The sequence below is a fragment of the Melospiza melodia genome, chromosome 3 (assembly GCF_035770615.1).
Source record: "Melospiza melodia melodia isolate bMelMel2 chromosome 3, bMelMel2.pri, whole genome shotgun sequence".
Taxonomy (NCBI): domain Eukaryota; kingdom Metazoa; phylum Chordata; class Aves; order Passeriformes; family Passerellidae; genus Melospiza; species Melospiza melodia.
Genome location: NC_086196.1, coordinates 124,916,349 through 124,941,432, shown reverse-complemented (window position 1 = coordinate 124,941,432; position 25,084 = coordinate 124,916,349).

Sequence of the window (25,084 nt, the reverse complement as noted above, 5' to 3'; positions counted from 1 at the left end):
TAAGAATCTGAAAGAGAATACTTTTTTGTTGCCCTTTCTTTAGTGACTTGTAGATAATCTGACAAAAAACCAGCTTTGTGTTGCTGATGTTTCTCTATCCAGAAGTACAGTCTACTTATGCCTTTGCTTCTGAACACAACCAAATTAATCTCTTTTCACAAAAGACTAGGGAGAAATCTGTAAATTATCCCCTGTGAAAGAAACTTAAAAATAAGAGAGAAGTAAAAGAACCAAATAAAGCATTAATTTATATGGGAAAAAAGACTATTTTTCCCTGGAACCAGGGCTATCAACAGAAAAATGAGAACATAATGAATTGTGCCCAGACACAAATGGAGGTTGTCAGTGATGGAAGAACAAACATATTTTTGTATATGTTTTCCACCATGGGGTAGTAATATTGACTCAAGCTGAGGAAGAAGACACTATAAATACATATGAAAGACCACATTTAAAAGAAATTCTAGAATCCTGTCATGATGGTGCAGTTCATTGCAATTTGATTCTTCTTTCCTGTCTCTTGTGTGGTAATTAATTCAGACACCAAAGTTAGAATCTTCCAGCTCCTGCCTCAGTGTAAATCCTACCTTAGTCAAAAAAATAAAACAATAAATTGGGATATGCCTACAGTGAAGTGCATGATAGACATGCCTGTTCCAGCTTCAAGGTGAGAGTTCAGAGGCAGCGTCACTGCAGCACTGTGGCAAATTGCAGCTTCCAGACTTGCATGTGCAATGCCTGCATTGACTCTCATAGTTGAACTCTCTCCCTTAAGGCTGGATTGGGTGTCCCTGCGTGGCACTGCTTAGTGGGGTGCCAGCTCCTGAGCCCTGACCTTGTGAAGATGGTCACTGTTTTGTCCACAAAGGAGACAGGTCCTCCCTCCGACCACAGATCACCCAGTGAATTCACCAACAGAACATCAAATGAAAAAAATGAAAGCTAAAGTAATTTTCTAAGGGCAAAGGTGGAGATAGCACTAGTGGAGCAACAGGGAGCTGGTAAAAAAAAAATTGTGAAATAAAGAAATGTTTTGCCTGATGACTGAAATCCTACAACAGAAGCGCACGTTGTACAATAAGAAAGAAAACAAAGAAATAAAAATTCTTAAATTTCACAGAATTGGAACCATGAGACTGCCTCTAGGTTTTTGACAGAATTGGCCATTAACCACATTTTAATGAAATATTATTGTGATATAAATCTGATTCATTAAGTCACACACAATTCAGTTAACTGAGTGTTCAACACCACTTTGTAACTGCTGAATATGATTCAAGGAAGTCAGAAAATAATTTCATAATGAAAAAGAGAAATACTATTCGGATTTTTCTGGGCTTTCAGTGGTATTTTAAAAATCTATTCCCTTGTATATTCTGTACAAGTTTTGAATATATTAAATGTATTTATAATTTTAAAAAATTACTGGTGTAGTCATACAGTAAATATTACTTGTATTTGTGTAGGCAATCTGTAAAACAGGTTCATATTTTAAAGTTTTATGTACTTAGGTTGACTGCTGAAGATTTTGAAGTATTCCACAATGGTGAAATGTTGTTATATTCAGCATGGATTTTGACCCAAAGCATCCTCAGGAAGTACAAATCAATATAAGGCTCTAGATTTTCTGAGTCTCTAGTATGAAGAAATAGCCAAGGAAAAAACAAAACAAAACAAAACAAAACAAAACAAAACAAAAAGTAATTCTTAGATAAATAGAAAGAGGATCAAAAAAATGGAAGAACAGAGTTATTTTTGATCTTCTATGATATTAGCAAGACCTCTACTGTGTTCTGTTTTATGAACTCATTTCAAAAGAACATTGATATATTGGAAATGGATTTAAAAAGAGTTACAAGAATAATAGAAGTTCTAAGGGAAAAAAGCTTTTTCAGTGAGATACCCACCCACTTCAGTCCCTTTAGCTTAACACCATGAAGATTAAGAAGTGAACCTGATCACGATCCATAAATGCAGATACTTCCAACACTGGAGGGAAGTTTTATCTACCAAAGACTTTAGAGACCTAGAGCCTGAAGACAGAGCACAGGTCAATTGAGACTAGAAATGAAAGAAGCATTTTTACAGTGAATCATCACTAACCAACTGAATAAGTTATCTTGATGCTTACTGAATAAGTTACCTTGATAAGTGTTCAAATAAAGATTAGACATCTTTCTGAAATATATGTCCCAGCTGAAACAGAAATATGAAGATTGATATGCCACTCAGGAAAATCAGGTCTGTTAAACAAATCCTATGATTATACAAGTGTAAGTTCATCTAAATAATGAAGTAGTATTTTACACAATTTTTGTCCTGGTAACAGACTTTGTTGCAAACCAGTTTCAAGATGACATTTTGTCCGAAGAACTTATTTAATCTTTCATTTCTGAAAGTGCACAAATTATTAAAACAATCTTCCTAGTAGAGTAGACTTTGTTCTTAGTGTATTTCCAAACTTTGGAAATTTATCAAGAAATCACTGTCACCCATTTTTAGATATTCTCCATTTATTTGTCTTAGGGACTGGGACAGAAGGAAGATTGAGAAAAATTATGTCTTATTATGTGTTCTTATTTCTCATCAATGAAATACCAGTGAAACATTAATGATATAACTGAAGTTGTTCCTACATACAGCAACAAGAAGGCTAGTTTGGTATTTTTAAAATCATATATACTTTCAACCTGAAGGATAACAAAGCATAGAGGCAACCCTTCCAAAACACAGGAGAAAAAACCAGGTTGTATAATGAAGTGATTTTCTTTAATGAACAAGATTGATACATATGCCTCTTGAGTTCATTCCTACTAGGACAAGCATGAGCAATACAAAATTGTGATTTTTTTATGCTTCTTTGTTTTGATTCCCCCAGGCTATTATTTCAACACACTGTTTTTAGAGGGAGGCAATGTGTTTTTTAATATTAATTATGAATAAATCCAAAATGTGAGGATTAGGCTGAAAAGTATACTGATTTAAATTTTAGAGAAACACAACACAAGAGATGCAATTTTTTAATGTAATGTGTCATAAAGTTGAGAGGATGCTGAATTTTGGAATAAGATATTCAAGAAGTTTAAACAGAAACAGGAAGAAAGCTACTCTACTGGTATAATATATTATAAGGACCCTACTTTAATAAAAACAAGCAGAGAAACACTTTTCTGTGTTCATCAGTTTGGGTGAAAAGTGCATCTAGATTTTTTTTTTGTAGAACAGCATTTATACCTGGGTCACTATGAAAATAACAACTCACTGTGGATTCATACTGTTACTATTAAAAGCAGGTGAGAAAAGTTCTTGATAACACTTCATGCCTCACATCTCCAAGGATTCTGGGGCTGCTGGTCAAAATGCATTCCTCCAGTTAATACAGACTCTTGTGGGATGATCAATGCCTTCAGCTGTAGGAAGAACTTTATCAGTCTTCTCCAAAACCTGCTCAATTTGTCTTACTACAAAATTATCTTGTGTAAAAGCTGTTGGTGCAGGGACTTAGGTACTTCAGAGCTTTTACTGTACCCCACAGAGCCGTCCCTTGTGCTTTCACAACCTTTAAAATCATTGTCAAAAAATATTCTGCAAATATTTCATAAAGTTAAAAAAAAGAGTTAGGCATTATGGAGAGCACCACTTGTTTCTCAGAGGAAGTGGGAATGGAGTGATGCTACACAAAGGCACATCTAGTTTTTCAACTATTTAAAGGGTTGCAAGAACAAATAAAGTAATAAAAATCATTAGCAAGCTGAAAATGAAGCGCATAACAGGTATCAACATTAATTCTAGACTCTGTATTTTTAACATCTTTCCCTCCACACCAGTAGTATAGCTGCAAGTTTGTTGTCCCCCCCCCATCAGTGTTTGATTTCTGATTTCTGACTTTCAGGATCAGGAGTGAATCTTGATGCTAAAATCAGTGAATTGTGCAGGTCATGCATACAATTTTCCAACAGTAGTTTTCCTTGTCTTGGACTTTCAGAAAAACAATTGACAAATCTAAAGCAATAATTTTCAAGATGATTTTCTGAATCTGTGAGAGGATCAGGATTTTCTGCAGATTTTTAGGATATATACAAATCATAAAAGACACCAAACAGTGAAGCACAGAGAGTTGGAAAACAACATTTTTGTTTGTGAATTTGGTGTTTTCTTACTGCATGCAAGATGTACCCCTAGGAGCATCAATATTGTCTAGTTCAGATATTGTGTGCACATATAGTGCACTAGAGAGACTTGTGGAGAAATTGTGCTTTTAAAACATATAAACATAAAGAAATATAAATACATATATAAATATAAATACACACATATACATATAAAACATCACTCAAATTTTAAAGATGCCATATTGCCACAACAACATCTATTCTTTTTTGTTAATTTACATGTCAGTTAAACTGTGATAATGTTGGTCTTTTCCTCTCTTCTTTTTTGACTCTAAGATTTTCCTCCATATTAAGTAATAAGACTAAAGAATCCCAGTAAATATGTTGGAAAATTATTTTCAAATAGAATACTTGGACTTCATAATTCATTTTTTGGTGGAAGGAAGGTTATAGAATTATAATTCTAAAAGTTAAAATTATTTAAATAGGAAGTTAAGGTGAAATTGTATTATGACATTTTTCTAGATGGGCTTTTTGATACAAGAAAGGTGAGAAAAGATGAAAAAAATTCTGTGGCTTCTGTGGTACACTAATTATAAAGGAATTCTGCAAAACATGGAGCACGGTTCTAATAACTTTAGGGAAGTTTCACATGTTTGATCAGTTTCAGAATAGGGAGTTGCAGAGTTCCACAGCTCTACAAAAATTAATTTATGTAGAAATAACAGTTAAAAACAGATGCGAGAGAACACCAACATTCACTGGAAGGCTTTTAATCACACTGGGTACAATTAAAAGCTTCCCTGACATCACAGGAAGGGATCTATTAAGACCTGAAGAAAGGAACTGGCTGCCAAACATAAATCACTCAAGTTTTTCATTAGCCCTCAGTGTTTACCAAATAAAATGCCTCTGACAGTGCTTGTGTTTACAGCAAGAGCCATTCTCTCTCCACAATTTGTTATCTTCAGTCTCTCAGTATTGTTAATGATGGTTCATCTCATCTGGCATTACACATCTGACAGCCACACCATAGTTACCCTAATTTCCCAATGAAGGACAGAATCAGGCACCTCTGGGGTTTAGTTTGTTTCATTCTAACATGAATGGAGTCCAAATAATGGGAAGATTTGGTGGCAGTTCTTCAGCAGCTGAGGAAATCCTGGGAAGAGGCTGCTTCCACAGAAACCTGGTGTTCTGAGGGAGTTCTGCACTTCCCACCCCTTGCTCCCACACTGTTCCCCGTGAAAGCTGTTCTCTGCAGGCTGAAGGTGCACTAAGTTCAGCACTCACATTGATGAGGATCCTCTTTGGCAGAGCTGTGGAGAGGAGAACCTGCAGCAGAGGAAACTGAGGACAAGGGTAAGACCCTTCCTGAGCTTGTGTCTGTGCACATAGAACATAAACACCTTTTATCTTGGTCTCATATAAACTCTGAGGTATCCTGCAGTAACATCAGCCAAAGTCCACATCCTTTCTTCTCAATGCCTCAGTCTGCCTGCCTCAGTCTCATTGTGCCTGAGGTCTCTCCGCAACCTCCAGCAGCCAGGCACAGATTTGTTATCTTCATTTCGAATGTTCTGGAAGCAGACATTGGGCAATTGCATTGGCCTCACTCAAAACTGATTGCTGCAGATTGCTGCAGATGAGGCTTTTAGAAAAATAACACAAATACCTTCTGATATTCACAGATTAATTGTGACAAAAGAAATACATTCCCAGAAGTTCAGGGTTGCCCTTTCTAATCTTACACTTGTGATGATCTGGAGATCATGACACAATTTGGTTCCATTTGAAACATTCATTAGGGAAAAGCAGATTCCACAGACTGGATCACATGTTGATTTAATGCTCTTGGAGTATTGCCACTTTGGCTGGTGTAAGCCTCATTAACATTATTAATGCCACATCAAAGCAAGTCAGAAAATCTTGTGGAAGAACATCTCTGCCAGATTTACTCTTGTCACGATGGCTACCACTTGCTAAAATTTCGCAGAACTACAATGAACAGCAACTATTCTGAGGGCTGAGGGCAGGCATGAAATTCCTACGACTGGAAGAGCCATCCTACATTACAATCTATACTTGTAATTGCTGTATATTACTCTTGCAATGTTGGTATTAAACCATTAGTATTTGATTAATATTTGATCAGTGAACAGAAGGAACAATAAAATGAGGAAAAAAAGCTCCTTCTATCTACTATTTACGAAATTCTTTTAAGAATATTTATGCCTTTCTCCCCATCTTTTCTTTTTTACTCTCAGTAGACTATGGCTAGCCCATCAAACTAAACACAGGACTGGAAAGGAAGGAGCTGACACTGAGGAGGAAAAAGGAAAGGATTGAACAGAGAAGAAATGTTTCTACTGAAAGGATGAGACTGAAGCAACAAACCAGAGTTTTGGGGATTTTCAGTCTTGAGTAAGTAAAATCTTCCCTCCATTGCTCCCTGCCCTGCATATGAGAAGCTTCTCTTCAGCAGCCTCACTAATTTCCAAGTAAAAATGCATTGCAGGAACCATGCTGTAGTTATTCTTTTTATAGCTTCACCAGCATGGGAGGGAACAAGACAACATTAGAAATAGTTCTGTTACAAGCTCTGTGTTGAAGGGCTAATGGGAAACGAAGAGAATATAGTGATCCCAGTTCTCAGGCCATATTTAGTAGTTTATATTTTATTTCTGTCTTTGCTTAAAAAAATTCAGAAACTGCCTGGTAATTTAGGAAGCTAAAAAACATTTTTAAAATACATTGAAAACCAATTTCACAAAGTTTTTGCAACATTAATGAGGCAGGATAATTTACCAGTTCTTCTATTAGGAATTATAAAAGGCAAATATTATTATTATTGTCTAATCACATAATCAAAACACAATAACAATAGAATACTTATTATGTGCTTTCATATATTGTGTTAAATATTAATTATATATTAGCTGACTTCTATGTATACATATAAGTGTATGTCTGTCTGTGCATGCATATATAGAACAGCCAGATTGGAAGTGACCCTGAAAGTTCATCTGGTATATTTGTATCTAAAACATCATATTTGTCTGTCTAAAATACATATACATGTGTTCCCAAGAGCTTAAATTTCTTTAAAATCCATTTGCTTTAGTCTTCTAAGTTTACCATGGAGCCTTGAAATTCTTTGCTGGGTTTCCGTGAAAGGTTGGAACCACTGCTCCATAAGCTGAACTACATTATGATGCCTCTAGCTTCACACCCAAGTTCTATACATATTCTCTTGTAGAGACAGAAAAAGTGAGTTTCTATGAGGGGAAAAAAAAAGGGCACTTTTCTTGCAGTGAAAAAGCAAGCTGTAGAAGAGGCTGAGCATTCCTACAGCTTGTGTTCTTGGAAAAATATCTTCTCTCTGTATAGGACAAAGCTTATAATGTCTTGCAAATCCAAAGTTGGAAGGGTTGGATACCAAAATGATAATAGGAAGGATGATCTTGTAGCATTTTTAAAGGAGGATGTTCAATAAAATACTTTAGGTCCCTGTCAGTAGTTTGGTTGTAGAAGGAGGCATTTTCTGTCTGAAATAATGTTAGCAAATGCTGTACCATAGTTTCAGAAATTTGTGAGACAGATTTGCGAAATTCCATAAATTACTCTTTAAATTCTAAATGTGACATTCAACAGTTCCCTGGGTATGAGAAGTCCAGCACAAAACATTACAGTTGTGCACCCTCCAAGCTGGGCAAAGACTGAGCCACCCTCAGGTAAGAAACTGCCAAAAGCCACACTGCTCCCCCATCACCCCTCCCCTAGAATCATTCCAGTGTTATGCCAAGGCATTGCTACAACTTTTGTCTCTTAAGAGGTCCGTTTGCCATTTCCATGACAACAAACGGCGAGAAAATTCCCTGAAGGAACCTAAGGAGCAAGTAACAAAAATAGGCAACATGAAGCTTAGTTCCAACGCAAACTGCACAGAATTTTTGCCTAAAGTTTTTTTTTTTATATGCACACATTTGTATTGCTTAGGTGGGGCATTTGCTTTGCTGCTTTCAGCAGCGCTTTCAAGCCATGAGTGCTCCATAAATTGCAAGTGTTCCACACGACAGTGGCTGTCAACCTGCAGGAGAGATGATGTCCATCCAGTCTACCTCCTCACTGAGAAGACAGGCAGCAACATTTTGACAAATAAGATTACATGTCTTTGCCCTTAAAAAAAGACATTAATGTCTCTTGTAAGCAGCAAGTTTAAAAGTTTGAAAAGTAGTAGTTCGTCTGGCCAGAAAAAACTTGCAACTTTCTTCTTTGAGTTTATTGGCCTTTCACATTAAAATAGGACTCATACCTTCCATTTAATCAGGGGTCTGCAAAGCCATTGGGAACAGATTTTTAAGACACTTAGATATAGCTGGTCCACAATGTTAGAAAACTGAAGAGTCACTGAACCTTCTTGATATCTTCCTTCTTCCCATAATTTGTTCTCTAAGAAAAAATCTTCATATCTTTAGGAAAAGTACAAACTCCTTTTACCTAAAACCTGGGCACACAGAATTGCTTAAGTTAAACTAGAACAGCAAATAAGATTACATAAAGTGAAATATTAGAAGTAGAATAATCAAATTTCTTGACACATTTTAGTATATTTAATTCACCATGAATGTAGATGAATAGATGCATGGATAGGCAGGGAATTTAACTGCTAATATATAAACTTTGATTTTCAAATTGTGGTGGGTGCATCCATAAAAATATTATTTACCATTATTTGCTTGCTCTGTGTTTCTAGCATCCTCTTTTTTTGAATATTTTGACCTTACTGATATTGAGTATTTCAAAGTCTCAGCTCTCAAAAACTCACATCTTCCCCTTTTCCCTTAAATTCAAATTTCCAATATCTAATTTGGATTTTTTTTTAGAATTGGTTTTGAAATAATCTCTATAAATAGCACTTCTATGATAGTAATTGACACCATGTCAACACATTGTTAGACAGAAAGTATAGATGCTGCTAAAATGGAACAAATGAAGTATTAGGCAAAATAAGCTTTCAACTTTCACATATTTGTAACTTTGTTAAATAATCTAAAAGAGATTTACTTGAATGCAGGGTACATGGCAAAGCTACAGTAATCAATAATACTGAAAAAAATTGTCAAGTTATTTTCTCTTCTATGATTTTGACTTTTTAATCTCTTGCATCTTATGGCTAAAATGATACTTTACATCAAAACCCATCAGTAACAGAATTCCATCTAGTTTTGGATGACAGCTGTAATACTGAGGTATTAATTCATGTAGTTACTATATCTGGATCTCAGCAGAGTCACATTACATCTCTCAGAGCTAGACACCTTTCTCCTACTGTTCTTCAAATATCTCCCCACTCTTTAAGCCACTTTTGACATGTTGGTTACTTTCCATAGCTACACCATCCATGTTCTAGCTCTATACAGATACACAGATTGATAGAGATAAATGTAATGTAAAAGATTCCCAAATGAAATACACCAGTCTCCCACCATTCATATTCTTGAAAATAATTTTAGTCATATTCTTAGTCCACCAGAGACATATTCCTAGGTATTGTGGTGGTACTAGTGATGGATGATGTAAAGAAGAAGAGAATAAATTAGGAAGAATGCTAGAATCAGGTCCATAATTGTGATACAATAATTTGCCCCAGTAATTTATTATTCTTCCTGTGTTTTTCTCCTTCTTTTACTGAAAAGGAAGGGGATGGAAAGCCCATACCAGAGCAGGCAGCGGAGAATCTTTACTATGTTAGATTTTAAAAGACATTGATAGATATACACGTCAGTTGCTACCACATGAAATATAACATTTTAATGTATACTCTATTTATTTATCAAATATCTTTCTATTAAAATTTTTGAGGGGCAGCTGTGATTTCTCTAAGTAACATTTTTCTCTCTGAATAGGAAATAGACTTGTAAATGAATATGGAACTTCACTAGCTAGGATTATGACATGACAGACCATTTCACTGTCAAAGAGCTATAATTTATGGTATTAAACATCAGTAATTTTGCTAAAATGGTGATGTAATGTGAGCTAAGAGCATCTGACAAATTTCAGAGGAGAAAAGAGGAGTTAGTATCAGTTTATGAAATTGAATTGTCCTTAAAAATAAATTGATTCTTCAGTGTTCATAGTTTTTAATCAGTAGGCAGAAAAATTGATAGTTTTATTGCTCAAGCCAATTATCATATATGTACCAGTCCATATATCACCAAGATGTTCCAAACTCTTCAGTCCCTGCACTTAATAATCCAGAGCCACAATTAGCTAATGATGAAACCAGCTCTCTCATAAATTGCTTTCCAGGGTGCAATGACACATAAGAAATTTATTCAAATGTATCTGCAGCAATATGGAACTGCAATGCTGTATTTGCATCAGTGCTGCTGTAGATGACTGAATTCATTCAAAGCAGAAGAAAAAACTGGCTATGTCTGCAGAATAATGTTATTACTCTTGACTCCCTGCTAGCATCTTCCTCTGTTTGATCCTGTCCTCAAAAACCTGTAATCATCAAGTTCCAGGCAGCATGCTCTTTAATGTGAAAATTGAAATAGAAGATTACTTTGGAGCTCAGGTACCACAGGATTGTGCCTGGCAGTGGGATGTGACACAATTCAGAGACAGGCAGCTGTAGTGCTGCTTAAATTGTGGACATATGGAATGGGATCAAAACAGTCCAGCAGGCATCGTGGGAGCGCTGCCAGGAGGATCTTGCAGGAGAGTGTTTCATTGTCACCTTCACTTCATGGAGATAAAAACTTAGCAGGCAGCAAGTGAATACTTCTGGTGCTGATTACAGAAGGCAAGGAGAGCTCGTGGACAGAGGCTGTAAAAATAGTAGGTTAAAAGTCCTAAGTGACACTGCTCATTTGGAGGCTTTAATCCTGTGTCTAGATTTCATTATTGATGACACCTCTGCAAGTAAAGCATTTCTGTAAGGACCTGTGTCTGAATGTTGGAAACTCAATTACACAATGTGTGAATGTGGGTTGATTAGCTAGTGGCCTTCAATTTAAAGGCAGTGGCCCTAGGTTTCTTTTTTACATTCTGAAGGTGGCACTTTGCTCTGGATGTTCACATACTAAAAAATATGCTCAATGCTTTTTTAAAACTGTGTTTCAAGGCCAATTTTAGTTGTTGTCTGAAAAGTACCAGTGAGGCACTGTCCAAAACCACTGTTTCTTTAAAATTAAAGACTTCAGATGTGAATATATTCAATATCTAAGTAAAATAATGCTTTGGTAATCAGTTATTTATTTCACCATGCTAAGATTTCAAGCATAACCTGTTCTCTGTTATTATAACTATTTGAATGGGATAAACAGATTGTACGGTGACTTTAAGAGCTCATATTCTCCTGTCCTTGACTATGACTAAACAGATAATGGCACTTGAATTGGCATTCATATGATCAAAGTGCATAGATATTTGAAGACAAATACATAAATGAGGAATTATAGTTACATTTTTGGCTGTGCTTCAGACAAGATGATACTGCATTTCAAGACACTGAAAACTTAAGTAATGTGAAATATAAATATTATTAAGGTGAATCATCTGCTAATTAGGGAACAATGCATATGACACTGAGAACAGACATTGAAACGGGCTGTATGCTTTACTCTTGCTCTATGTATATTGCATACTATTATTCTGACTGGTTATATATTGTAGAAATATTGACTTTCTTCAATAAAAAAGTGTGTGGAAAGCTGTTTATCAGGGAAGATTGAGAGCAGCCATGATAATAAACCATTATACTCCTTCCATTTTATCATTCCTATATTTGCAGAAAAAAGTACAGCAGGCACAAATGAAAATATATAGAATTCTATTGACTCCCATTGCATGCACAGAAAATAGGAGATTACCAGATGGATGTAGAAAGACTTCCAAGAACTGTTTTCTTTAAAAACAAAAATAATTATATGTCTGTAGGCTAAAAGTTTATGGGGAATATTTTCCTCCCTCATTTGGAGCATGAGTTTGAATCTAGTTTATATAAAATGCAGATTAACCAAAATAATGAAAAACCATTTAAATGTGAAGAAATTTTAAACTTTTAATATGGTGCACAAGATTTAATAGAAAATAGAATCTTAAACCAAATCAGCTGTTGGGCAGCTGTTATTCTTCTAATGCATGTAACATCTCTAAAAATCATGAGGAAGAGGATCAGTTTATTAGCTGAGCTGAACTTGTCCCTTGATGGGGAAAGAAGGCAAGCAATATTACTTTCCCAATAAAGAAGTTCATCTTGAAATACCTTGTTGCAGAATTTTATTTTCAATAAAAAATGAATCTTAATTAAAATGATCAAGCAAATTCCCATTTCCTTAAAATTTGTGGCCATCATTTATAGTTTGGCTTATTAGTCTTCACGTTTAAAAAATTCTTACTCTTCTTGAACAGAAAAGGAGAATTTAAGTTTGACATTTCTCCACCTAGATGGAGCATAAGGAAAACGAAATGTTCCTAGGTTAGCCAGGGCATTGATATCTAAATCATACCATCCTCAGTAGATCATAATCCTTCTATATTCTGAGCAGAGACTATGTCCCAATTCCAAGTTCCAGTACTCCCCGCCCCCCACTCCAAAAAAATTAAAAATAAGAAAAGAGAAACATCCCAGGAAATACTCTTTTGCATCATCTGCAGTTAGAATACACACCTGACCACCATTTTTAGAAAATATGATTGAATTAGAAAAGTTGCAAAGAAGTTCTATGGGGATGACCAAAGTCCGTGAACTCTTCTGTTACATTTTTTCATAGTTGATAAAAGTCTGCTGTTTTGTAATTCAGCAGTTTTTGTCTGTCCTTCAAAATACTTTGAATAAAATTAGCTTGTATATAAATAACATTCTGCAAGGTTATTTTAAATAACAAAGTCTTCCTTAGTGTCCTTACAAGGTATTAAAATAGCATCACCATTATTAGGTGACTTGTCATATAGAGGGACAATTTAAGCAGGTGCTTAAGTTTAAGCATATGACTGCTCTTTGGTGCCCTGGAACCTTGGTGAACTTCTTTACAGTTAAGTAATTAAATCATGTGAATTTCCTGTCTTTCAACTGATAGATAAGCCCCAGAAACTGAGACAGTTAAGATCTTGTAGATGGCCTAGTGCTTTAAATGGAATGAAATAGGAACAAATATGAAGGAATTTGGATAATATCAGTCCTACTAATATTACACCTGTATGGTTTTTTCCCCCTGCTAAAGGAAAATTAGGTTTTATGTAAGTCACAATGTTTTACTTGACACTTCACTCTTCTAATCTCTTTCCACATAATTCCATTAATGAGATAGTGTTCCATATAAATATCTCATTACATGTTCAAAACAGTGGCTACTGGTAAAAGTTACTTTAAATGTCAACAAAATGCAGCTACTGTGTGTGCAATAAGTATGCCACATCAATGAGAAAAAACCACAAGGTTAAGGGTTTGTAAAATATTGTTTCCAGGGCACGTCACCATGCATAATACATAATTCTAAAACAATGAAGATGATTTTCATTCAATTGTTTTTTCATTGACTTCAAAGGGATCCTGAATTAGTGAGCAAAGGTTTAGATGGCCACAAAGTAGAAGAGAAAGAACTCTCCTGTTTGACGTTACTATGAAAATTTCCCTCTCTTGGTTTGGGAAAAGAAAGCTTATGCAATTCAGTTCATTTAGCAACTAAGCAAGTTAATAAAATACAGCATGTTAACTGTTACATTTATTCTTAAAAAACAAATATGCAACCTAGAGTGTGTTTGTCTGCCAGCAGCAATTGTTTATGAAAACTTTCTATTGTTCTTTTTTTACTGTCTGCTTTTGAGAATACTGCAGTGCACTTTCAATCTTTCAGTATTTCTCCCAGTACAGAGTATTTGCTCTTCCTCTTCCCTGGACCCTCCTGCCCTCACTGCAGCACTTCAGCCTTTGGGCAGTGCTGGCTGGGCAGAGGGCACAGAAGTTGGAATTTCTGTTCGTTATTCCTCCCTTCAGTGCTCATACCTGCTTCACCTTTGGTATTATGTTCTTTTCACTCTGTTGTTTTTTTCTTTTTTTTTTTTTTTTTTTTTTTCCCAACTCAGGTTTGTCCAGAGTTACTTTGTTTTGCAGTTTGATAACCCCTGATACCAGTATGATTTTTCCAGCACAGCACCGGTGCATCAAGAATGAACTGAGCCATCACTGTTCATGTCTTTTTTTCTCTTCCATTTTAGGTTGTCTGTTCCAGAATGTTTCCTCATTCTTTGTTCTTTTGTCAAAATCTTTGTCCCTCTCTATTCCCAATTTATCTATCTTTTCCACTTACCTCTTTTTGTACTTAATGATGCTCCTTTTCTTGCTCACAGAGAGCTCTTCCATGAGTGACTTGTATTCATAAGAGTCTGAAAGACACTCAGATTTAGTACTTTTTCAAATGAAAGCTAGTATATCTTCCTGTTTATATTTTTGAGTTTTTTCAAGCTGCTTGCTCTCATTATTGAATATATTATCTAACTGTGCAATGTGGAACCTGACAGTATTGACATATTTTGCTTACAGGTAAAGCAGGCTTTTCAAGACATGACAGTTCAGGTTTCAACAGAATTTTTAAAATAAAGAAAATTTCAAATTATTAAATCTCCCCTAGGGGTAAAATAGATTAACTAAAAATCCAATGGGAAAATCAAGTAGGATTTAAAATATATTTCAGGTTTAGTTTTCTCTAGCTAAATTTCATGTCTCAAAGTCCAAAAGGAAATCATTAATTAGTGGAGCCCCTCAAGGATCAGTACTGGGACTAATACTATTTAATATAGTATTATATTAATATACTATATATATTAATATATATATTATTTTTGTATAATAAATACAATTATTATAATATATAATAATTTTATATGCAACAATATTATTATATCAATTATATTAATTGATATAATTAAGGTTAATTAATTTTTATATTAATACTCTATTATATTTAATATAGTATTAATATAGTTCATTAGTGATAAAGACAGAGGAATTAATGCACTCTCAGCAAGTTTAAAGATGACACCCAGCTGAGTTTTGAGTTTGATTTGCTTGAGGTACAGGACACCATCTGGAGGGACCCTGTTGGGTTTGAGAGTTGGGCCCATGGCAGTGTCATGAGGTTTAAGGAGAGCAGGTGCAGGGTTGTGCACCTGGGTCAGGACAACTTCTGCTATCAATCCAGGCTGGGGAATGTGCACCTGGGTCAGGACAACTTCTGCTATCAATCCAGGCTGGGGAATGAGCAGATCCAGAGCAGCCCTTCCCTTGGGGGTGCTGATGGATGAGAGGCTGGACATGACGTGTTAATGTCAACTTGCAGCCCAGAAAGCCAAACATATCCTGGGCTGGAACCAAAGCAATGTGGGCAGCAGGGTGAGGGAGGGAATTCTGCCCCTCTGCTCTGGCCTTGTGAGATCCCAGCTGGAGCATTGCATCCTCCTCTGAGGTCCACCAACACAAAAACACCTGGGCCTGTTATAGCAGCTGGAGACATGGACCACAAGGGCCAGAACTGCCCTTCCAGGATGAAAGGCTGAGAGTTTGGGTTGTTCAGCCTAGAGAAAAGAAGGCTCAGGGGAGACATTGTTGCAGGCTTTCTGTACATAAAGAAGGCTTATAAGAAAGATGGAGATTTTTTAGCAAGGCCTGCAATGGCAGGACAAGGGCCAACAGTTTTTGGCTGAAGGAGAGGAGGTTTAGATTGGAAGTGAGGAGGGCATTTTTACAATGAGTGGTGAGGCACAGGAACAGGTTGCTCAGAGAAGCTGTGGATGCCCCATCCCTTAAAGTGTAAAACCCCAGTATGGATGGGGCTTACAGTAATCTGGTTTAGTAAAAGATGTCCCTGTCTGTTGCAGAGGAGTTGGACTGGATGGTCCTTCAAGGTTCCTTCTAACCTAGATCTTTCTATTATTTTTATTCTGATATCCTGATTCCTTTAAGGGATTTCCAAAAATAATTCTGAAATATGCTGTAAATTCATTCAGATAGTTGCAATTCAAATCCAGTACTTAGAACTTCCACTGCTTTCTGTGTGTATTCATAAGGTAAAACTGAATGGTATATGGCCCAGTTATAAAACTGTAGGTGCAGGTTTCCTACAAGTCCAACCAACAGTACCATTTGTGTTCCTTTAACAGCCAGCCTTTCCACTAAGATGCACATTATCATAGCTAGAATGAGGACTATATTTTCAGTGGTTAATATGTTTGATCATGAAGGATTTGGATCTTAAAAGTTTTCATATGTCTATATAGATTTCTGCAGATTGTCTTGTTATTTCAACTCTTTACTGGAGTCCGCCCCCTAGCATGCAAATACACTTCATCTGGTGAGATATTTACAAACTATTCACTTTGATAGTTCACTGTCAATTATTTGTGGAAGCTGGTGATAGACATCTACTTTCCAGGGAAATTGAGCACTCTAATTAGTTTTGGCCAAATGTGCCTTTGGATAAACAGGGTGTCTTAAGAAAGATTATGGAAAGTGATCTTGGGCCCTTCCTTATGCAGGCAGACTCCTCAACACTGCTGAAAGTTTATGTGCTTTGGTCTGTTCTTATGCAACCATAGTATGCCAGTGACTGCAACTTTGTGCTGGGAGAGTCAAGTCCCAGCATGATTATTATCTTGCTTCTTAACGTTTAACAGCTCACATCATCAGTGTTTCCCTTCTTTCTCTTTCTTCCATATTTCTTTTCAATTTGCAGTTTTAGTTTAATCGATATTTTAGGCTACACTCAAACTGCAAATATTGCTAAGTTTAACTGGCCGCTCTTTGCAACTTTTTTTACCAAGCCATCTCCCTCTAATCCTGTGCAGCTCTTGGCTCATAATGTTTTATTCACTTTACACATCAAAATGATTTCAAATATAATGGCCATATTTTATTCCTTTTCATCCTTCAGCCCAAGCATCATTACATATGCTGTGCATATTTTATTTTTGAAAAAGGCAGTTAACAGTAAAGCCCAAATGAATTAAAGTACTTGGCTTGTATAGTAAGACTTGCCATAAGTTCTTATTCTTACATGTGATTATAATTTTTGGAAATGAACACACAATTCAAGATCTTGGCTATGTGAAATGAATAGGGAAAATGAGTAAAAAGAGGGAAAACAATCTTATTGCACGAGAAAAGATTTACGTGTATATATATATATACAGAGATCTACATAAATATATATTAAAATTTGTGTTGTGTGGATAAAAATTATCCAACACGTTTCTCAGTTCAGCCAGAGTATTCTTTTTTGTACAGTGTTGGAGTGGTATTTAAAATACAGTTTTGTGGGGGTTTATTTGTTTGTTTCTTTCGTTGAGTTTTTCGGTAGTATATATTTTTTCTCCATTTACATGGAGTGAGTCCATAAAAATGAGTGAATTTTTAAAAGTTTTCTGCTATAATGGCATTTTGACCTCAACAAAATCATAATATTATAGACTAATTCATGTTGGAACATACCTCATGAGGTCTTTCATCCAAACTTTTCCTCACAGCAGGGTCAAAAAATAATAGAGACTAAAATGTTCAGGGCTCCATCCAGTCAGGTCTTGAAAATCTCTAAGAGCAGAGGCTGCAAAACCACCTGGGAAACTTGTTCTAGTGTTTAATCATGGTCATAATTTTGTCCTTATGTCAGAATCTCCCTTTTGAATTTTTGCCCCTCAGCCTCCTGACATGCCTAGCTGTGAGTAGTCTGTCTGCACCTCCTTTCCACCTTCCCCAGAGGGACGGGGGATCTCCTTAAATGCCCTGGAAGCTGCCCCCTTTTCAGGCAGGAGTGGAAGACATCTTGAATGACATTGCAGAGTTACATTTTTCTTCTTGGGATAAATTTCATGTCAAGAATTTTCTCCTTCTTAAAAGCACAAGTTTTGAATTTTTCTGTACTTTATGCAAAATCTTTCATACTTTCACAGGATTTATAAATTCATTTAATCCACTTACTACTTAGCAGGTCTGGAAACATCAACTCCTCTTGGCTTCAGCACTATAAATTGCAGGCTGTGTCTTTAATGTGGGTTCTTGTGCTTGATTTTACTTTCTTATCTGAATATTTTAAGTTCTAATCTGTGAGTCTGAGCATTTCTAAAAAGGCATTTGGCAAGCTGTGGAGATATTGAATTCCCATGAAATAATTTGGTTATTTGACGTGTTCAGTGTTTGCATATGTTGTTAGTGACTCTGTATACTAAAATAACATTGACCCTAGACTTTGATTTAAAATGGAAGAAATTTATTATAAGATGCTACTCAGAATTACCTTAATACATAAAGATTTTTTTTCTTAAAATAAAACCTAGGGTTGAATACAAGGTCATCATCATTGGAGGGAGATCAATCTTTATTCTTTTATCAGGTTTGCCCCTTAGCCAGGGTAGTGTTGCCAGCAGAGGTTGCATAATTTTAGCATGGACTTTTTGTGCAGCGTTGCTAGAGAAAGGAAGAGGAATTATGAAATAACCCTGGTTGCTGAGCAGTGTTGCAGTTTCTGTTAGGTAGAGAGATTTAGCACTGGGCAGTAGCTCTGTGTGTGTGTGTACATGCAAGAGGTGCAAAGAATGAAAGCTCAGTGAGTACTAAATTTTCTGCAACATTTCCTTCTCCCTTCTCAGCAAGTTTACGGCTAGGAAAAAAAAGTAACACCCCACTACTGCCTAATTATGGTCCTTTGCAACAGGACTTATTCTTGAAGACCTTTGTATTCAAAACTTTGAAACACAGTTTGTTTTCTTTTCCTTAAAATTTACAAAGTACAGGAATACATCAAAATATGATGATGGTGAGGGCAAAGTCTCTCAGAAAGTGGGCAATACAGGGAGTGAAGTGTGTCTAGCATTGCAATCAAACAATCCCTTTTAATGAAAATTTGCCTGCTGGACAGTCTGTCTCTGGACAGACTCAGAGAATCTCCTCTGAAATATGAAGCAGCCATGAGTGATATTAGCTGCTGATATGGTTCTGTATAACTTTATACATTTTTCTTAGTGTAGGTCATGATAAGAGTGCCCAAAGAATAATTATCTTGGTAATTTTTTAATCTTGGATGTGTATATTGCATAGCATTTTGGTATATTTATAAAAAGCTGTGCTATTTTTTATCCTAAAAACCACACCCATCTATCAACCTACATATCTATCTATCTGGCTTTTGTTTGCAATAAATTTTAGACACTTTATCAAAAGTATATTTGATTTATGCATGTACATATGCATTATTCAGGATGAATGAGGACTGTTCTAATGCATTTCAGAAGGCATTTTTAAAATCCTATTTCTGAAAGGAAAAAATTAATAATGTAGAAATGTCTAAAAGCTGTTTAAAATTCTAGACATTTTTCCTTTGAAATCCGAGTTTCCTATTCTGTCTTTATTGTATATTAAATTCTGAAGTCTAGGAAAACATGAGAAATGCTGTGAAGTTTCTTTTTCAGTCATTGCCTAAGCTGCTAGGACAATCGTGGGCCTTGGGTTAGAAATTGTCCTCAACGCAGCCAGAAAAATTAGATTAAAGCAGAACTTCAAATCACATGCTTCAACTGAGTATTACACACGTAAACTATGTATATATGCAAAATATCATGATTTTGAAATCTTGTGAACACAATGACAGAATATAGACAAAAGGCTGGGTTTTTAGAAGACACTTAGGCACTTTGGTGCTCATTGCTGCAGAGCCTTTGGGACAGACTCTGAATGTGACATAGGCAACAAAGGTGAGAGTCATAATTGCAAGTGATATGTCCTAATCTTAGCTGTCCAATACCAGATTAATTACCCCCTATTTCTTCTATGATTACAATGTGGAGAGCCTAATACAACCTCATCCTAGGTACAAGAACATGCACTTAGTATTCCTGCATCCCTCAAGTTTCTAAATAATATCTTTTACAATCTCCTTGCTTTCTTCAGGGGAGAAGATAAAACAAGGTTGATTAAGACTGCTGAAAGAACTGTGAAAGAGAAAGGCTGATGAAAATGTTGAAAACCAGATCTAAGATGATCAGCATGTGCATGGTGACTGCACAAAAACAAACAAAGAAGCAACAACAAAAAAGCCCATACCCCAGAAAAGAGGTAAAAAAAGCTGGAAAATGTGCTTGAATAATCCTCTGAAGATATGTCCTTGTTCAGAAAGCCCAGATCCAGAAATACTTGGTTGCCAACCATGCAATTTGGGAAATTTTGTCTTTTTTCAGTATTTGCAGTGACCTGTGCAACAGAATATACTAACTATGAAAAAGTGCTGCAAGAACTGGTAGTCACAGGGAATGTCGTGAGTTCCTGTGACAACTGAGGACTGTCTGGAGGCTGCAAAAGAATCCCATCTTAAATATATGCTACTTAAAATGATCAAAGAGGATATTTTCCTTTTATTCTTGGATATTCATTCGGAATTATTTGCCTGCTTACTACCAAGCTGAATACTAATAACATTCAGTACCACGACAAAGTCTGTGGTTGCAGCTTGAGAATGTTCTGTGAATAATTTAAAACTTACATTCCAGAAAAATTATTAATAAGACTACCATAGGGATAAAAGTTCTGCATATTTATTAATTTATTTTAACTTCCTTTGCTTTTAGAAGTGATAGCTTATAAATAGGTCACTGTACAGATCATAGGCTAGGCTGATAAATTTTCATGTGTTTGTCATGGGGAAAATATTAAATTTCATGCTTTGTCACAGATTAATAGAAAAACTGTATTAATACAATGCAGATAATTTATATAATTTCAGAGTCATGCCTAGAAGGAAAACAGAATTAAGTAAGAGTTTACATAGGAAAAGAATGGCAATACAATGTTGAGAGATCTTGAAATTTCTCTATTGTGAAAGAGAACCCTGTAAAATACTGGCTTTGTCCTTGTTGTATGTATGTACTGAAAAGGAAAATCTTCACATCTTTCTGTGTGATTTATCTCTGCAAAATACCCAGCTGTCATCAAAGGTAATTACCCTAGATTCTTCTTCTAGAGAGAAATAGGCATTTCCTGAAAGTGTTTTTCACTCAGATTCAAATTTAAAGAGGGGATTAAGTGTCTTCTGCATTTTTCTGGAATAATCTGTTTCAGTCTCACATTTTGTGTGGGCCTGTGGGATGAGTGATGGCTCTGTTCTTTTTCATACAAGAATTAGAAAGTGTTGAATAAGGCAGTGGAGAAAAAACAAGAACAATCCACGAGAAATTTGTCTTTTCTCTATGTTGGAACAAAGAACTAGTGCTTGTCTCTATCTAGATATCTTAAAAGTTGTAAACGACTCAAAAGGTAAATATTATATAAACACATAAAAGAACATAGTATTTTCTGTTGCAAAGACTTATGGAAGAGACCTCATGTGGCAAAAATTGAACTGCATGACTGAAAAATATACTTCAGTATTTCCTAAATTATTAAGATGTGTGTTATGTTTCATACATACTTTCTCTGTAAAGACCTCTTATTTTTCTTACTGGAATTCATCAGTATATCATAATAGCTTTTGGGTTTTTAGTCACTTTGAAGTAATACAGGGTCCAGCAAGTATTTAATCTCTATTTCTTTCTACTGTCTCTCTGTGATATTAATTATGTTCCTCTCTTGATTTCAGCATTGCTGCTCTTGGGGTACTATCGTGCTATGCTCCATCAGTTGAAGCAATAATCATATACTCAGCAATTATATCTTCTCTGGAAGTATCACCATGTGTCTCATAACTCTCTTTCTACAGTATTTCACTGGCACATTTAATCTCAAATGTTAATCTAGAAAACTGATAATGTCCTCCTGGAGATTTAGAGGTACCTAAAAAGAGATGTACCTATCTAATTTCACCTGCCAGACCCCATGTTTATTCTCTGAAATTGTAACAAGTTGCTTGATTTTTAATTGACGTTGCAAATCTTCTGGTGTCAGTTCTGAGCTGTGGTAATAGCCATGGTGCCATTTAACCTTCTGGTGTTAAACATTCTGAGTCTTTCTTTTTTTCTTTGCTTTTTTCTGATCCAATTGAAGTGCTGATGCATTCCTAGAGATATCAACTTGTCCTCTTTTTTACTGGCTGAGTACAAAATTTTGATACTTTCAAACACTACAAACATACTTTAATCCATAGCTTGTTGCCCTAATTTTACTGGTGATTATAGTGAAAGTACTCATGCAGCTCAGCAACTGCATTTTAGGTATTCCAACTGCAGCAGAATTTATCTTACTGCAAATACATATACATAATGCAACATTTATTTCTATGCAAATATGCTCAGTCTCCAATTCCTTTAAATATATCATGGTACACTATGACAATATCTTCTCTGGATGTTAAATTTATTGTTAAATGTCTCTCACCTATACACTCAGCATGTTATGGATGGTCATTCAGTTATGAAAAATTGTCATTTGCCTTTGCCTTTTTTGGCTATCACATCCAGCTTCACCACTTCTTTTGATTAAGTGTATCCTCTGCTGGTAGTAGTAGATGAAATGTGCTTTCCTTTGCAAAAATTAGCTTTTGTGGTTTCAGAATTTGGGTTCTTTCAGTACAGAAGACTTTTGTCCTATTCTCAATGCTGGCTTCCACACCAAATTTGTCAGAACAGTTGTCAAGGACTTTAGACTTATTTTTGTTTTATTTTCTCCTTCAGCCCTCCTGGTTGCCCCAGCATGAGTGATATGCCAACTCAGGACACAGAATAAATTGTAATTATATAATAGAGACTTCATGGAGCTTAATATTGCAACTTTCTGCATTCCTCTCTTTATTTAGAATTTACCCTTTGCTCTCCTCCTGCATCTAATGTTAGCATGAGGTTTTTCAAACATCATTGCACATGCTATGAGATTTCTAATATCAGTAAATTCTGTACTTCTGTTCACAGAGTTAAGATTGCTTAGGTATATACATTGCTTATATATCACATACTTCCAAATTCCTCAGATAAATTAGTACCTCTCTATAAATGGTATTAAGTATTATTTATTGAGAACAGAAGCAACTGTGAGAGGAAATAACATTTTTTTAATCTCAGAATGGAAATATTACTTAATAACAGCAAGGGATTCTCCCTTTGGACCTTAATTAGAAGGAAGCAATACTTAAAGTTTTAAAATTAAAAAAGAATTTTGGCTATTGAGGGAAAAGACAGCAGGCATACATAAACATATTTGGTAAATATAAACAGATTTAGTAAAACATAATTTATTTTCTTCCTAGGCTGTTTTGTAAATAAATAAAACACTTGCTCAATAAGTTTCTAAACAAGCCAGTGAAACAAACAGAAAACATGGTCGTTTTGGAACTTTTACTACCCTGAAGAGATGTACACAGTCTTTCTGCAAAAACTGACTAACATTTATAGATGATATTCCACAAAAAGGAAAGAAAAACAAAAGCTGTATTACAGCAGCACTCTCAGCACTCTTGCATATTTACTAATGAAAAACAATGTTTATGGCTTTAAGATGATGACAAATACATAAACCAAGAGGCTAAGTTCAAAAAAGAAGGTTCATGCTAATAAGTGATTTTACATGGAAGACAAGAGGTAACAAAGCTGAAAAAGAAGACTGACAAAGCATTACATGAACAAAGATGTAAATAGAACTCTTAGGGAATAGTTTCATTTGTTCAAGGACTAGCTAACACTTCGCATCCTGTAAAAGGCTGTTTTCATTGTACCAGGGTTTTGCAAAGTCAGACGATGGAGAACAAGATAAAAGCCCATTGCTGTGATGAAGGAGACCTGTAGGCTGAAAAGAAAATGTAGTATCTTTTGAAAGTGCTCTCAAATTATCTATAGTTTCCTTCACCCCAGTTCTGCTAAGGAGAGCAACTCTAGAAAATCCTTATATCTCTGGCATGGAGCTCTTCTTGTGTTTATCCTCAAAGAACACAGAAGTTTTGGAAACTATTGATGTCAGCAATCAGCCCTGGTTAGTAATGCAGCTCTGGCTGTGCTTTGAAGGTGCATGGGAAACTTGGATCTGCTGAGGCACCAGTAACTTTAGAACACTCTCACCTTTAGCTTTGCTGCTTCTTCCCTTCTGTGGAAAGCCCTGTGGTTTGTCAGTCAATCACAGGTCTCTGAAAAACTTGCAGCAAAAGATAGTTGCCAGAGAGCAACTTTCTCTGTTAGAAAAATATAAAAGCCAGAGCCAGAAGCTAGACCCTTCATGAAAAAACACTAAGGATATTTATGCTTTTGTTTGGGGTGGCTGGCACTGTAGGGATTGAGTGTTATGAGTGGCTGGGATGTAGGAGAAAATGCTAGGAAGGTCCACAATCAAAATACAAGTGTGGATAATTCTAGTGAGATTACAAAATGAGGCTGTTTATGATTTTATTGTAAATCTTAATTCTGCTATAGAGTTGGGGGTTTTATTGTTTTGGGTTTTTTTTAACTGGGATTTTTTAAGGGAATTAACTTTTTCTCCCATTGCCTGTAATGAATAGGCAAGGGGAGCAGTTACTGTCTGAGGTGGCAGAAACTGTCAGTGTGCTTTGTGTATTTTGCTCAGCAGAATCTTCTCATTTGGTCTCACCATAACCAAACTGGAGCAATCCAATATCCTTTTTCTTCACGAGACTGCTACCTGTTTTTATTCAAAGATGCAGCCTTTTGATACTTTAAGGGGTCCTGTATGAAAGATGGGGAAGAACCTTTTAGCAGAGCCTGTTGCAATAGGACAAGGGTAGATTTTGATCAGACAAAAGGAAGAAAGAAATCTTTTTACAATGGAGGTGGTAAAACACTAGAACAGGTTTCCAGCAGATGTGGTAGAAAACATTCCAGGTCAGATTGGATGGGGTTCTGAGACATCTAATCTAGTTGATGTCCCTGTTCATTGCAGAAGCTGTTGACCAGACCCAATCCATACAGAAATTTGTTGGCCCCCTGGGGCCTGGGTAAGAGACATCACCAAGAAACTTCCCAGCCTGGTATGACCCATTGATTAT